This window comes from Gorilla gorilla, chromosome 15 (genome assembly GCF_029281585.2).
Source record: "Gorilla gorilla gorilla isolate KB3781 chromosome 15, NHGRI_mGorGor1-v2.1_pri, whole genome shotgun sequence".
Lineage (NCBI taxonomy): Eukaryota > Metazoa > Chordata > Mammalia > Primates > Hominidae > Gorilla > Gorilla gorilla.
In genome coordinates this window covers 104,361,116-104,373,292 of record NC_073239.2, presented here as the reverse complement: position 1 = coordinate 104,373,292, position 12,177 = coordinate 104,361,116, and the positions used below count along the sequence as shown (strand labels likewise).

Sequence of the window (12,177 nt, the reverse complement as noted above, 5' to 3'; positions counted from 1 at the left end):
TGGTTTTCCAGCTCCAAGACCATCCTCAGGTCCCATCCTGGAAAAGCTAGACACTAAATCTGAATGTAGGTGATGAATATGCTTCTTACACCTGTGATATCTAAAACAGAGTTCATGATTCTTTGCTTCAGACTCTGACCTAATCCTTTCCATGTAGAAAAGCTGCACCTTGTTGCTCAAGCCAAGAACCCAGAAGTCTTTCTTCTTTCTCTTTCTTTTTACTTTTCTTTCTTTCAACCCAGAAGTCTTCCCTCCTTCCTTCCTTCCTCTTTCTTTCTCTCCCCCCTCCCTCCCTTGCTCCCTCTCTTTCCTTCCTCTCTCTCTCCCCCCTTCCTCCCTCTCTTTCTTTCTTCTTTTTCTTTCTCCCCCCTCCCTCCCTTCCTCCCTTTCTTTCTCTCACTTTCTCTCTTTTTCTCTCACTTTCTCTTTCTTTCTTACTTTTCTTTCTTCCTGTCCTTTTTTCTTTCCCTCCCTCCCTTTCTTCCTTTCTCTTTTTCTTTCTTTTCTTATTTCTTTCACTCTCTTTTTCTCTCTTTTTTTCTTTCTCTCCTTCTTTCTTCTTTCTCTTTTTCTTTCACTTTCTCTCTTTCTTTCTTTCTTTCCTTTTCTTCCTTTCTCTTTCTTTTCCTTTCATTATAAGTCATTCTACATTTCTGACTGCTCAAGCTTCAAAATGTATTTTGTATCTTTCCAGTTCCCTCTAGCTCGTCTGCCACCACTCTAGTCCAAGCCAGTTTGGAAAAAGTGGCTGGAATATAATAGGTCCTTCATAAAATATTTGTTGAATGAATAAATGTTATGGTATTTGGACTTGCCCCTACCCCTCTTTTTTCTTATCTATACTCCACACTTCTGAAAAGACAAATCAGATAATGTTACTTCTCTGCTACAAATATTTAATGGCTTCCACCTCTTGGAAATCTATTTTCCTCATTACTGTGACCTACAAACTCTGCACACTCTACTTCTTGCTCACCTCTCCATTATCTTGTTCCATGCCTTAGAATTCTTGCTTTCTACTCTACAAATACACAGGTTTCTTTTCTTCCTTAAGCATATCTATCTCTTATTGCTACAATGTTTTTGGATGTTCAGCTTCCTCTGCCTGAAATACATATATTTTTCTATTTTTGAATGGTTTAGTCTTATTTTTGAAATCATTGTCCCAATGTCATTTCTCCAGAAAGACCTTCCTTAACCTCCTCAAAAGTTTTTTTCTCCAGTTACTTTACATTACATTACATTTCTTAACTTACAACTCTAGAGGTCACAAATCTGAACTATCTTGATTGGTTCTGGCTTGTCCAAGAAGAAAATCAAGGCATTTGTTCTCTGGGCTCTTATTGAGAGACAGAGACTCTGGGAAGAATCCATTTTGTAACTCACTCAAATTGTTGGCAGAATCCATTTCTTTGCAGTTTGTTTGTTTTAGATGGAGTCTCACTCTGTCACCCAGGCTGGAGTGCAATGGTGCGATCTCGGCTTACTGCAACCTCTGCCTTACAGGTTCAAGCAATTTTCCTGCCTCAGCCTCCCTGAGTACCTGGCATTACAGGCACCCACCACCAGGCCCGGCTAATTTTTGTATTTTTAGTAGAGACAGGGTTTCCCCATGTTCGCCAGGCTGGTCTCGAACTCCTGACCTCAACTGATCCACCTGCCTTGGCCTCCCAAAGTGCTGGGATTAGAGGCGTGAGCCACTGTGCCTGGCAGACAGTTCTTCCTTTCCTTGTTATCTGTCAACCAAGGGATGCTCTCTGATTAATGACCTAAATCACAGGGTTTGATTGAATAACCAGTAGACTGGAATCTTTGGGGGACATATTTAAAATTCTACCTCTCACAGGGAAGGTGATAAAACTTCTTAGAAGTATATGCATTTAAGCAACTGTTTTTCTTCAAAGTTTTATGATAGGAAAAATAAAGGAACTGTTGAACAAAGTAGGACCAATAGAAATGTAGAAATGTCATTTGGTTTGTTAAGAGACACACTAGAAGATAATATTGTCTTAAAGTTAGAGAAAGAGTGGTGAATCTTGTCAAAATGCTACAGAGAAGAAACTATGGCATTTGAAAATTAAGATGTCAGTCATGACTTCTGAAAAAGCAATTTCAAAAGGGTGGTATGGCCTGATTTTAGTAGTTTAAGGATGATTTGCATGTTATGAAATTGAGCAGGAATGTTTACAGTACTATTTTCAGCGGACTGATAAGAAAATAAAAGAAAAATGGTGAAGTGGCAATGCTCTTTGGTGGGGATAATTGTTGGAACAATATATTTTTCTTCAAACCAGAAGCTTGCTCCTCTGAAGATGCAGTTCATAAAACAAAACTGGGCCTAGAGGTCTTGCTATATTATTTCTTTAGTGATTCAGAAATATCTAGAGCCACATTTAGAAATGTATTATGTAAACTATATCAATACACAAACTTTGGAGGACAGCTTTTACAAAACAAATGAGAGCTCTGTATTAATATGCAAAGATATTAAAACAAAAATTCTTAGTGTACACTAAAAGCCACACACAATAGAAAAGGAAAGCAACAGTGATCTTGGGATTAAAACCAACTTGATTTAAACTCTTATCAAAGTGAGATTTCAAGTCTTTATAAAGTTCTCATGATGTTATTTCCTACCAGTCATTTTCCCGTGAAGCTAAGTCCCACACAATTTTTCTACATTTTTGAACTTTTTTTTTCAGATGGGCAACTGATGGTCAGACTCCAGTGGTTCTTCAGAACTTTCTAGGAGGTAAACAAGATGAAAGGGAAAGCACACAAATTTGCTGGTATGTATTTGCAAGAAGTAAATGGGTGCCATCTGTTAGAAGATTTCATTTGCTGCCTAATTAATTCTCCCATGTTTCCTGGTACACCCATGCAAAGCTCATAGATACAATTGGAAAAGGGAACAGATGGTGTCTTTCAGTTATCTATTGACTACTGTGATCTTCTTGCTAATTAATCTAAATACAGCACCTATTACTTAATCTTAAACAAAAATTCAACCAGATAAGATTTTGGGGTATATCATTAAAAAGCCGTTTTCTTTTGTTTGCATTTGCAAAAAGCATCCTGGTATTGACCTCAAGTTGCAAGGATTCAAAGAAGTTACAGAAGCATCCACATCAGTCAGAATGTTTTGTCCTCAAATCCATCACAAGTGGATCTTCAAACCTTTAGTATTAGAACTCTGATCAGATGACAACTGCCAGAGATTGTCTGAATTTTTAAAATTTCAGATTTACTTTCATTAAAAATCCAAGCAATATTTTGTTAGTGAAATCTAACATTGTGTACTCCAAGGTTGGGTATTTGAGATGTATATTCCTAATTTGCTTTACTAGTGTTAATAAATGTTTGCTTCTCCTTTAAAATTACTGAATATTTGGGTTTTTAAAAATATCTTTAACTGATTTTGACCTTTACATATAAACTACATTTATGTTCCTCACTATCCTTCTTTTTAGGAATTTGGAAAACACGAACCCTGGAATTTGGAGGAGTCACTTCCACTGGAAAATACTTTTATATTATTTATAGTAAGTAGAGAATGCTTAAAAATCATTAGTATCATTTCATATGGCTGGATAAATAATAATTATGAATTATTACAGAAAACAAACTCAAAAATATATTTCAATAGTTTTTGGGGAAAAGGTGGTTTTTGGTTACATGGGGATAATTTCTTTAGTGGTGATTTCTGAGATTTTGGTGCACCCATCACCCAAGCAGTGTACCCCATATCCAATGTGTAGTCTTTCATCCCTCACTGCCCCCCCCCACCTTTTCCCCATGAGTCCCTGAAGTCCATTGTATCATTCTTATGCCTTTGTGTCCTCATAGCTTAGCTCCCACTTATAAGTGACAACATATGATGTTTGGTTTTCCACTCCTGAGTTACTTCACTCAAAAATAATGGTCTCCAATTTATCCAGGTTGTTGAGAATGCCATTATTTCATTCCTTTTTATGGCTGAGTAGTATTCTATGGTATATATACACCACATTTTCTTTAACCACTCATTGGTTAACAGACATTTAGGTTGGTTCCATATCTTTGCTTTTGCGAATTGTGCTGCTATAAACATGTGTGCGTGTGTCTTTTTCATATAATGACTTATTTTCCTTGGGGTAGATACCCAGTAGTGGGATTGCTGGATAGAATGGTAGCTCTACTTTAGTTATTTAAGGAATCTCTATACTGCTTAGAAAACAAACTCAATTTAGCTTCAATAGGGTATGATTTTGTTATCTTAAAAGAAGTAATTACCCTAATGATAAGGTGATTTTATTTCAAAAATACATAAAAGCATTTTAACAGCAAACAATTTAGGTTCTTTCCAACAATGTAAGATGATTTTATATTCTCCGGCACCTAGAACTTCAGTAAGTCAGGCAGTTTAATTATCTATTTAGTGTAACATTTTTCTTGGGAAATAGCAATTTGGTGAATAATTGATTCCTTAGAAGTTCCATTTTTCTCTATAGTTCAGTTATAACACTCATCATACTGTATTGCTATTCATCTTTTATTTTACATGACTAACTCTTTCATAAGTAAGTCTTAGAGGTTGGTTCTGGAAATCAGAGACCAAATCTAATTTATCTTTTTATCCCCAGCATCTAGAGATGTGCTTGGCACATTGTCAGGGGCCTATGAATGTTGTCCAAATGAATGAATGATCAAATTTTACCTGAAAGGGTGATGATAGGATGTAAGACAACCTTAGAATACATTTTATTCAGGAAAAGAAAAATGAAGCTGATTATTTGGTGAACATGAGGAAACTCAAAATTTTTTTTTTAAAAAAAGATTCATTCATTTCCATGTTAAAATGTTTCACTTCTGTTGTTTCACTATGGTTTATGCTTCAGAGATGTAATACACGCTAAAGCAGCTCTCTGTAAAGTTCTTAGCTTGGCATGCCTTTTGATTGCTTCCTGCAGTGAAGTGCAGTAGAGAGGAAGCATAGTATTAGCTTCCTCTATCTTGAGCCATTCTGACCATGGCCTGGGACTGCCATCACCCTTATCTGCCACTTGCATCCCAACTTGAACATATGCCAAGTCCCTGCCTCCAACCTAAAATATTTTTTTCTTCTCCTCTCTGACCACAAATTAATACATGTCTGAGATCCAGATCTTGTTCTTACCAGATTCGCCACCTACCAGGTTTCTATATATGGAAATAACTAACTTAAACAACAACAAACTGTCTGAGTAAGAAGGTGCCTTAGCTAGAGCTGTTGCCTAATTATTCTGTCAAATTCACCTGCAGCACTTCTGATGAATAATATCACAGGCTCTTCTTGGTCTGTTCATTAGGAGGGACTTCGTCATCTTAAAAAATTCATTCTAGTGCAATTCAGCACTTTATGACATTCTTTCTAATACTAAGCCAAAATATATTACTTTCTAACATGTTTGTGAGATATTCTCTAGAAGATCATATTACAAATCTAAAGATAGGCCATCCACATCTGAATAGGACTTTCTGATAATTCAAGTTACCTGACATTTAGAATTCTTCATGCAGAGAGGAAATAAGAAGCACTTAATGAATAATAAGAATTGGCAGGAGAAAGAATCCAAAAAAATCATTGTCTTTAATCACATCGAAGTTAAGGAGCATCAGTTAGACTAGTATTGCATTTAAGACACATAAATGTATAAGACATTATGATTTCTTTGTATGCAAACAAAATTGCAATGCAAACCTTGCCTAAAAATGTGATAATGATAAAAACTAAGTATTAGACTACAATCGGCAAGGAAAAATTATATAGAATTTTTAAAAATCAAAGTAAATTTAAAATTTGTATGGGAGGAAAAAGCCACATACTATGACAATATTTGAATGGATAAGCGAATGCATAAATAAGTTAATTTATGTAGGAATTAATGGTTAGGGGAAATAATGGAGAGAGGAATAGATGTAGAAGCAGGGGAATTTCAGGCAATGTCAAAATTCAAAGGCAGGTGAACTACATATAAAATGTCTAATTATAATGCAGTAGACTAATAATTTTGAATATAATTTTTGAGGAATTGTATTTAATTACCAATTGACATTTTAATTCCGGTGCTGTCATTATTTATTTATCTATGGAGATATTTTTGTGACAATTTAATCCTGCAATCAGCTAAAGAAAATCATTCTTCTATTGGTTGAGCTGTCCTTAGTTTAAGCTACTTTTGGCTAGTAACTTACTGACATGGAGATTTAGTAGAAAGAGATTCCTTAGATTAATTAAAACTCAACATTAAGAATAGCCATCACATTTATTGATCCTGTGCTATATGTCAGGCATCGTGTTAAACAGTTTGCATTGCATCATCTTACCTAATCCTCACAACGACTGTATCAAAAAGGAATTGTTGTGCAATTTCCTAAATAGTAAAACCTGAGATATAAGGAGGTTGAGTAAATTGCCCAAGGTCACAGTTCATAAGCAGTATAGCTGGGGTGCAAACTTCAGTACCCTGATTCTGGAGCAATAATTTCAAAGTGCAATATCATGGTAGTTTCACATCTTTGCTAGGAAATCAGGGCATACAGACAAATGCCTTTGAGATATCTATATTTCTACTTTCTAGTCCATTTTTCTCATAACATTTGAAGGCACGTGCAGCAAGGCTAAGGGAATGTAGACAACCACAAGGCAGGGGTGGAGGGGAGAAAGGAACAAAGGGAAGTAAATACTCAAACATTTAATGATAAATGCAGATATTTCAGATATCATATGCAGGTTTCAGGGCTGCTGGTTGCCCCCTATTTGAGGCAGTACAAGATGCTGTGAAGCCCAGGGCTCAGGGAGATGGGTGAGCAGTTCACTTGCCCTTTCCAGGCAGAGACCTTCTGCCTTCATTTGTCATGCTTCAGTAGTGACTGGCTCTGTGTCCTGTAATTTTCCCTGCCCATGCTACTGTGGCTTCCGAGTGAGTGCTTTCAGGTTGGACAGTCACAAATCAAGCGTCAAGGAAATCTATCACTGAATGGGTTTGCTCTGCTCTATTCTAAAGAATGTTCTTTTTTAGAGAAGAAACTAGTCCCTGAGAAGTGATTTTTCACTTTGCATAAAAACAAAAGAAACAAGCAACAAAAACCCTAAGCCTTCTAATTTAATTGAATAAAATAAAATTCTCAATCAAGAACAAATCTAGCACAGTGCCTGGCAGGTGGAAAAGCCTCAATAAATATAACTTTTATTGGATTGTAAAGGAGAGATATCTCAATTCGGTCCTGAGATTGTAGAGTGATAGCCGAAAGAATTTTTATACTTATCCTTCCTTCCCCAATTTAAGATATTATCAGTCAGAAGAAACAATTGATGCATTAACATATTTGGGGAGGAAAAACTTATGATAATTACATGTAGATAATTCAGTTTAAACAATGTTAAAATATGAAAATACATGCATCTTAGCATTGATTAAAGAGGGGAACACATTTCTGAGCATTCGGTTACAGTCCCCAACTTTGGTGAAGGCATCATGGTTGGACCAGTGAAGAATTAAAAAAAAAAAACATGCTTCCACTCCTTAATATTATAAGTCCTTGAGTAACTGAAAATGCATCTATGAACCATAGTGACTGTTCCACCTGGTTATTTAAAAACATTGATTTGTAAGGAAAGTAAGAATTTTGTCCATCTGAAGCTCAATTAAAATGACGGATCTCTAGTTTCAGCGCAGAAGAGGTACAAAAGAGATTTATAAACATACTGTTATTCCAAAATTGTAAAATCCATCTCCCATTTAGGTACACAGCTTATTAAACTTCTGGATGATTAAGCCAAGAAAGAATTAAAAACAGCAGTTTTCTTTTGTTTCTGTAGCAAATCCCTAATATCATTTTTATAGCCTGTCTGAAGCAAGGGATTAAATCTTAGTTTATTTCAACATTCTAGTTTCCCTGTTTGTCCATTTATATATTCTAGTAAATATCTATCTTCATCACTACTGAAGATAAACTACTTGTATTCCTATCTTATTCTTCATGAGAAATTCCAGATATTGCTACAAATAAAAGAGAAAAAGGAGAGGAGTCAAGTATGATGATGGTGTTTTAGATACTGTACAGTATATTTCTAGACCATTAACAAGCAAATAGAATATAAACAAATCAATAACAGAACCTATAAAAGCACAAAAAGGCAGGACATTAGAGTTTAAAGAATGTTCTTGTCATTGTATTACTGGAATCTGCTACAAATACATGCCCAGGGGAGTAGTCAATTTATTTTTATTCCTGTTGTTATGAGTTGACTATTCTGGGTGCAGTATTCAGAAGAGCCTGAGAGAGGGAGCCATTTGGAGTCTCCAGTCATTTGGTGAGGATTTTTATAGAGTGAGATGCGAAATCACAGCAGGTTCCATATAAGATGTCACAACATTCTCGGAAACCCAAGAATACTCAGAAATATTTGGCTGTCTATGCATAAAGTTTTCTTCATCTGAAAACTTCTAAGCATTTCTCAAGGATTTATAGTGCACATCTCAACCCTTGATGCAATGGAAGTACAATCTGTGGTTAAATAACATTACATAATGAGATCACATTAAAACAAGATGAGTTTTGGAGAAGACTTACCTGACCAAGTAATATAACAAGCAAGGATAGAACATAGGCTATCATTCTTATTCTTGCAGCCAATTAATGATGTCCTTTATCTTCCACCTATTTTTTCTTCTCTTATTTTGATGGGTAATGCACTGATTGTGAATCTTGCTTAGTAAGAAAGCCCTTACGTTTCTTTTTAAGTGGTTCCTGGTAGATCTGTCTGTCAGGATAATGGCAATCTCTCTTAGGTTTTGTCTAAGTGCTTATTATAACAAGAGTTCATGCTGAGTTCTATTCATACTCCTCCTCCTCTATTTCATAGCAGTAACACTATCTGCCTTTGATCCTCAGGGTACATTAATCTGCATAGGCTGCCATAACAGAATACCAAGGCATGGGTGGTTTAAACAACAAAAATATTTTTTTCTGGTGGCTGTAAGATCAGTGCTCCCACTGTTGGCTTTTGGCTTCTCTATTCCTGGCTTTCAGACAGCCACCTTCTCCCTGTGTTCTCAAATGGCTTTTTGTCTGTGCCCAGGCAGAAAGACAGAGTTCTCTGGTGTCTTTTCTCTTTTATAAGGACACCAGTCTTAACAGACTAGGATCCCATCTTTCGGACCTCAGTCAACCTTAATTATTTTCCTAAAGGCCCTATCTCCAAACACAGTTGCACTGGGGGTTAGGGCTTCAACATATGAATTTGACAGGGAGACACAACTCAGTCCATAACACAAGATCTATCACCTCAGTCAATTTTTATGAAATACTGTTTTCTTAAGCCTAGTTTTGAGGATTGAGGACGCTTGTGTCAACATGTCTTAACTGTTTTACCAGGAAATTCTTGCCAAGAAAGATAAAGCTGTATACTAACAAATAAAAATAAAGCTGTATACTAACAAATAATCCGACTGCTTCAGGAAATTCTTGCAAACCAAATTACCTGAGCAAATAGCTTACTCATCTGGTCAAACAGCTTCCTTATCAGACAACAGTTTCCTTACCAAGAATTGTCTCCAATTCCTCACCTCATTGTGCTTACGAATTTTAAACTATTAGATCATGAATTTTGCCCAATTTCAACCAGTTTCCCCTTTGAAAGATCTGCCTTAAACCACTTTGGCCCAAAACAAAAATCATATATATATATATATATATATATATATATATATATATATATATACACACACACACACACATATATATACACACACACACATATATACATATACACACACACACACACACACACACACACATATATATATTCTTCCCTAAATTCTTCTTTCTGTCTCTATAGAGAATCTGTCAAGGTGACTTTATCCTTTGCTGCTGTGAGTTTAAAACTTTGGTTTCCTTGAGTCACAGGTTTCTTTGGTAGTCTTTTGTGGGGAGTTGAGAGTCAACATTTCATAGTGGTCAGAATAACCAGTTTCCAACTTAGTGGAATCTTTATCATGCCACACAGGTAAAAGCATTCTTCTGGTATGTACTAGCAACTTCTAAATGAGATCACAGTATGACAATGGAAAATAAAACTTTAGAGGCCGGGCAAGGTGGCTCATGCCTGTAATCCCAGCACTTTGGGAGGCCGACGCGGGTAGATCATGAGGTCAGGAGATCGAGACCATCCTGGCTAACATGGTGAAACCTCGTCTGTACTAAAAATGCAAAAAATTAACCGGGCGTGGTGGCGGGTGCCTGTAGTCCCAGCTACTCAGGAGGCTGAGGCAGGAGAATGGCGTGAACCCGGGAGGCGGAGCTTGCAATGAGCTGAGATCGCGCGACTGCACTCCAGAAAAAAAAAAAAAAAAAACCCTTTGAAAGCAGTTTGTTAGGTATAACCAGAAGAGGTTCCACTCTTATTTTCATCCTTTTGGTTCCTTCACCTTCACCTGTATATTATGACTATGAGAAAAATGACTGCCCCAGTTCCATTAACCTTCAGTCTGTGACTATTTTCATTTGTAAATTCAGAAGAGAAAAAATCCAATTGCCATATTTTGAGTCCATGTCAGTCAGCTATGATTCTAGTTGCAGGGTCATCTACAGGGACCTCTGGTACTGCCCAGTGGATTGAGACTGTTTGTTTCTACAAAATTGTGACAGAAAAGGTGAGGAACAGTGACAGTTGATGTCCACTGCTGGTTTCATAGATTTAAAGAATTGCCGTCTGAGCATATATGTTTACTATACTTGTAGAGGCTGTACGATGCTTCTCATTGACTAAAACTCAACTTAATGTCTGTAGTGTGGGTTCCCAAACTGTGTATCAAGGCATGCTGGTATGCCAGTGAACTCATAGAGTTGTTGCTGGCATAGTTTAAATATTTGAGGAAAATAGTGATACTTGACATTTGTCGGACACTATGTAAAACACTGGCTCAAGGTAATCCATAGTTTCCACATTAGCATACGTTAAATTCTTTCAATGACATCATTTCTTTTGAAGCTGTGTTTTTGGTGATTGCAGCGACTAAAAAGCAAATGCCATGTGAAAACTAACATGTAACAGGAAGAGTGATGGCATCCAAACTGATTCCAAGGTTGAAAGATTGTATAGTGTCCCCAGGTACATAAATACCATTAGGCAGTAATTGTGAATAAGAAGGAAACAGATTTTTTGTGACTACTTTATCAAACTGCTACTAAGCTCTTAGGATATTAAATTCTTATTAGGTTGTTTGTATCTACTTAATAAGTGAAACCCTTAGATGTTTCTTGTGGTCATTAAAAATTTTCTGGGACACTAAACTGAAGAAATGTGGTAACCTCTGTCTTGTAGTGTTTCTCTTCTTATTCCATTTTTTAAAGTCAGAGGTATTCTGTGTTAATAATTTTTTTTTAATTTTAAAGTATAAGAAGAATCCCCTGGGGATATTGTTAGAATATAGATTTCTGGGTTCAATTCCCATAGATACAGATACATATTTCTGGGATGGGACCCAGCAATTTGTATGTTAACAAAAAAGCGATTCGATTGTCAGTCTGTTCAGGCTGCCATAACAAAATACACAAAACGGGATGGCTTAAACAACAGACATTTATTTCTCACAATTCTGGAGGCTGGGAAGTTCAAGATCAACTGCACGTCTATTCCGTTTCCCTGTGAGGGATTTCTTCATGGCCTGCAGATGACCGCCTTTTTGCTGTGTCCTCACATGGCTTTTTCTCTATGTGCAAGCGGAAAGAAAACTATCTCTAGCTCACGTAAGGACACCAGACCTATTGGATTACGGCCCTGCCCTGAAGACTTCACTCAAACCTAATTATCTCCTACAGGCTTCACTTACATAGTGACATTGGGGGTTAGGGTTTCAATGTATGAATTTGGGGAAGACACAATTCATTTCATACCACTCCACCCCAGCCTCCCAAAATTCATGTTCTTATATAAAAATATATTTATTCTATCCCAATAACAAAAAAGTCTAAAGCATTTTGTTATAGCAGCCAGAGCAGACTAATACAAATTGTGATACAGAGAAACAGGATTCTGCTAAATATGTAAAAATGTGGAGACAGCTCTGAACCTGGGCAACAGGTAGCATCCTGAAGAGTGTTAAAGAACGTGCTAGAAATATGAATGGAAGTGGTGATTCTGGTGAGGGTACA

The 12,177-nt window shown here is 36.5% G+C and overlaps 2 long non-coding RNA genes across 2 annotated transcripts in view; one reads left to right on the top strand and one right to left on the bottom strand.

Moving 5' to 3' along the window:
* Positions 1-12,177, bottom strand: part of LOC129526584 (uncharacterized) — a 227,818-nt gene that overhangs the window by 18,529 nt on the left and 197,112 nt on the right. The gene's annotated exons all lie outside the window — the stretch shown is intronic.
* The window catches only part of LOC129526585 (uncharacterized), a 332,112-nt gene that overhangs the window by 294,727 nt on the left and 25,208 nt on the right, over positions 1-12,177 (top strand). Inside the window, exons 4-5 of the long non-coding RNA XR_008671252.2 lie at positions 2,703-2,789; positions 3,471-3,542. This is a non-coding gene — a long non-coding RNA (uncharacterized lncRNA). The remainder of the gene's footprint in view (positions 1-2,702; positions 2,790-3,470; positions 3,543-12,177) is intronic.